At 37.3% G+C, this 5039-nt stretch overlaps 1 long non-coding RNA gene across 1 annotated transcript; it reads left to right on the forward strand.

The window, feature by feature from the left end:
* The first annotated feature begins 325 nt into the window (after positions 1-325).
* Positions 326-1525, forward strand: LOC111376555. The gene is made up of 2 exons (XR_002699502.1): positions 326-391; positions 1186-1525. It is a non-coding gene; the product is annotated as an uncharacterized LOC111376555 (long non-coding RNA).
* The last annotated feature ends 3514 nt before the right edge of the window (positions 1526-5039 follow it).

Genomic DNA, 5039 nt, shown 5'->3' on the forward strand with positions numbered 1-5039 from the left:
GAAACCTGAAAAACAGGTTCTGTCCATTTATGTGTTTAATATGATTTCAACCTTTACATGTAAATTAATTATCTCTTGGGCCTAGAAAATAGATTCTAAGGAGTATTAGGCTGTTGACCACAATTGGATGACGTTGATGTTGGTAATTGGACTCGAGGAGAAATGAGACTTATGGGACGAGATTGTAATGCCGTTAGTAACTTGAATAATGAATTCGTTTAAATTATTTTGACGTGAATGGAAGTATTTTGGGATTTTGTGTGCGTTAAGGCTATTAAATGGAGGATTGTCTTTAATATTAAATGGTAATACAGGTGATTTTTTTACGTTGAGTGAAAAAGGAAAGTGATATAATCTCCGTAGGAGCTTGTGCACACACAAGGGCAAAAAGGTAAGTAAAAATCCATTTGCAACTACGATGCAAGAACCTAGCATTTGTGGTATAGTGATGTTAGGATATTTTCATACTTTGATAAGAAAGCTTGTTGTACCCTATATGATGATTATGATCATTGAGTATGCGGTTGCAAAATACATTGACATCAACTTCCATTAAGCATGTCATTCATGAGCATTTTCATTGGCATGCACAACATATGATCATGGTTGAAAACTTTGCATGCGAAACATGATTTCAAAGTCAGTTTTCTTTATAAAAGTTTTATTGACCACTACTAGGGCACCGAGGCATGTGAGGCATGCTTATGTGATACGTTTGGCATCGCGAGTGATACTTCCTGGGTGATTGCAAAGGTAGATAGGGGATGGGCCTTTTGGTGATCATGGGAGGGCAGACCACTCGACTATGCCCTTCTTATGATTATTGGCGCTGCCGGGTGGGAGACTTCTTGGATGATCATAGGGGTAGTTAGGGGATGGGCCTCTAGCGGTCACGAGAGGATGGTCCACTTGCCGGTGTCAATTTCTTATTGGCCATTTGATTATTGATATTGATATTATGTAGAGCTCTATCCGGTACCTAGTTGGTGGGTCAAGGGCCCAATGAAATGAAAGATTTCAAATGAAATAATTTCAAGTAGACTTTGATGAATATTGGAATATGATGCATCTTTAGCATGGTGTTTAAAGTAAATGACATGGTGTCACATATCCTTGTTACTCATAATCATAACATGCGTGATTCTTGCTTACTAATCATTGACTTATGTAGTTCTTGCATTGTAGGTGAGCATGAAACTATGTAGAGGGCACGGCTAGCTGTGGAGCTCTTATGGGATTCCAAAGATCAATGTACATGGATGACGACCTATAGGGTGATTTTGTGGGCTATTGTTTTGAGCTTACACTCTATTGTGTTGTATTTTGGGGGTCCAGTCTTGTATAACTTTTGAAATGGCCTATAGATGTGTTTATAACCTTAGAACATACGTGTTGTATTAAGGTTATATGATCATTGATTTTGATATAATATATGATCATCACAGGTGATTTGAAGTTAACAAATAGGGACATAATTGTGCAAATGCTCGTTTCATTTTATTAAAAAAAGTATATCTAAATTTTATGTCCAGATCGAGTTACCAATATCATTTTGACATGGGAATTAGTATGGTTATCTGTATATATTTGGGGTGTGACAGAGAGTGGTATCATCGTATTCCAATATTCATCAAAGTCGACTCGAAATTATTTCATTTGAAATCTTTCATTTCATTGGGCCCTTAACCCACCAACTATGCACCGGATAGAGCTCTGCATAATATCAATATCAATAATCAAGTGGCCAATATGGAATCGACACCGACGAGTGGACCATCCTCTTGTAACCTCTAGAGGCCCATCACCTGACTACGCCTATGATCACGCAAGAAGTCTCCCACCTGGCAGAGCCAATAATCATAACATGGGCATAGTCGAGTGGTCCGCCCTCCTGTAATCACCAAAGGCCCATCCCCTGTCTACCTTTGAAATCACCCAGGAAGTAACACCCGCAATGCCAAACATATCACATAAGCATGCCTTACCTGCCTCGGTGCCCTAGTAGTGGTCAATAAAACATTTATAATGAAACTCACTTTGAAGTCATGTTTTGCATGCAGGATTTTCAACCATGTCACATGTCGTGCATGCATATAAAAATATTCATAAATGACGTATTTAATGGAAATCGATGTCAATAGGATACACAACCTTATACTCAATGATCGTAACCACCATATGCTGTGGTATAAGCCTCTTATCAAAGTTATGTAGATATTTCAACATTACTATGTCACTTATACTAGGTTCTTGCATCGTAGTTGCAAATGGATTTTCACTTACCTTTCACCTTTGTGTGTGCAAGCTTCTATGGAGATTAGATCAATATCCTTTTTCAGTCGAAGTCAGAAAATCACCTATATTACCATTTAATATTAAAAATAATCCTCAATTTAATAACCTTAATGCACAAAATCCCAAAATACATCCATTCTCACCAAAATAATTTAGACGGAATCATCATTTCAAGTTACCGATGGCATTACGAACTTATCCCATAAATCTCGCTATTTCTCGAGTCAAATTATGAACGTCAACATCATCCAATTGTTGTTGACAACCTAGTACCCTTAGAATCTATTTTCTAGGCCCACGAGATGATTAATGTACATGTAAAGGCTGAAATCATATTAAACACAAAATTGGACAAAATCTGTTTTCTGATTTCCCCGTCCAATTATTTTTCCAATCCCTTTTCACCCCCTTATCTATATCCAGTGATTCCAAATTTTTTACCACATTTCTATAACATGTATGTGAAGGTAATCATGCTCTAAAGTCGTGACAAGTAAAGTGTTCTCAGTCTCAAAATAGTCCATTTCCACAGCACTAAAATCAGACAGTTTCCATTGTGACAGTTTTTGGTTTCTATTTTATTAGCATGTCACCAGTCAGATTTCAGGCTATTAGAAGGCCATTTATATCCTTATAACTATCATGTAAAAATATTCATTTACATAGATACAAGTTATATCTTAAGTATTATCCAAAATCAAAGTTTATACCACTTAACTCTAGCAATTCCACATCACTGCATTGGATCTCTATCCAATACAATTGAGGCTGGGATACCATGCAAACGGATGACCTCTTTGATGTACAATCGCGCTTATTGATCCATACTAAAATTCATTCTTATCGGTAGGAAATGAGCTGACTGTGTTAACTGATCCACTATAACCCACATAGCATCATTTCCCTTAGTTGATTTTGGAAAACCCATAACAAAATCCATAGTTATATGCTCCCATTTCCATTGTGGAATTGTTAACGGTTCCAACAATCCAGATGACCTTTGATGTTCTGCTTTTACCTGTTGACAAGTCATGCACCTCCTGACAAAAAGACCTATGCACGGTTCATATTTCTCCACCAAAACATACTCCTTAGATCGCGATACATTTTTGTACCTCCTGGATGAGCAGTATATGGAGTTAAGTGTGCTTCTTCAAGAATTTCTTTCCTCAATCCCTCATCTTTCGGCACACACAACCTTCCCTTAAAAAGTAAGGCTTTATCACTGCCTAATTCAAAATCCTTTCGCTTGCTAGTACCAACTTCGAATTTAATCTTTTGCAGGAAAGAGTCATCATCCTGTGCTACTCTTACTCGATCTCTAAGTGTTGGTCGAATCGTTAGAGCCGTCATCCTGGTGTTAGTTTGGGTTGGTGGAACAATTACTTCTAGATGTAAGTTTTCGAAATCCTTTAACAACTGGTCCTGCATAGTAATTAATACTGCTAATTGTCCAACCGCCTTTCTACTAAGAGCATCTGCTACTACATTAGCTTTACCAGGATAGTAAAGGATAGTGCAATCGTAATCCTTCACTAGCTCTAGCCATCTCCTCTGCCTCATATTTAATTCCCTTTGGGTGAAAAAGTACTTCAAACTCTTATGATCCGTATAAATGTCACACTTACTTCCATATAAGTAATAACACCATATCTTAAGGGCATGAACTACAGCATCCAATTCTAGATCATGGGTTGGGTAGTTTTGTTCATTTTGCTTCAATTGTCTAGAAGCGTAAGCTATCACTTTTCCTTTCTGCATCAGAACACATCCTATGCCCTGTTGATAAGTATGTTTTTACACACTGATTTGGTTCACAAACATGACTTAACCATGGATAAAATGGTTGAATTGTGACTTAATCTAGTTAAATTCATGCATTGTATGTAATTCAATGGAAATTGTGAAATTCAGGAGAAAAGAGCCGAAGAAGGACCAAAACGCAACAAATTGATAGTTCGAGGACCAAAGGTGCAAATGTTGAGAAGTTGAGCTAAATGCAAAACGAGAGTAAAAACATGCCGAGTATGAGCTCAAGGACAAAGTAAAACAAGTGGAGGAAGAAAGAATCGAAGAGGGACTGAAATAAGGACAGTTAAAAGTTGGAGGACTAAAGCGCAAATACTCAAAAGATGAGCCGAATAAGTGGCAAGAGATTCGATGGTGTCAATCATCAATTGGAGGATAACATTTGTTGAAAAGATGAAGAAATCGAAGAAAGAAGTTAAGAGAAGCAACAAGGAAAGTTCAGGGACCAAAATGTAAAGACTTCATAGTTGGTTAGTCTATGCGACCGCATAGTGTAACCATCTATGCGGTCACATAGATGGTTGCAGGGAATTTTGGGGGAAAATTTATTGGTCTATGCGACCGCATAGAATCCTTCTATGCGGTTGCATAGTGATACTTGGGGGCCTCCGTTGCAGTTTTTCATTTTCGTTGAAACTCTTTTCCTACTTGATTTTGACGCGATATAAATACCCAAAATCATCAAATTGAAGGGAGGAGCGACCAGGGAGAAGAAATACACTCAATTTGAAGGCAAGAAACACAATCTTGGGCTTGATTTCACAAGGATTCAAGAAGGAATTGAAGATTATACACAAAATTGAAGGATTATCATACGGGGGTAATCTTTATATCTTTTAATTTCATTTTAATTCTTGATTCTGTAATTATGATCATAGGCTAGGGTTTTTATTCATTAGGAAATCGATGAACCTTTGATTATTTAATCTCCTTTA

The sequence above is a fragment of the Olea europaea genome, unplaced genomic scaffold, assembly GCF_002742605.1.
Source record: "Olea europaea var. sylvestris unplaced genomic scaffold, O_europaea_v1 scaffold1517, whole genome shotgun sequence".
Taxonomy (NCBI): domain Eukaryota; kingdom Viridiplantae; phylum Streptophyta; class Magnoliopsida; order Lamiales; family Oleaceae; genus Olea; species Olea europaea.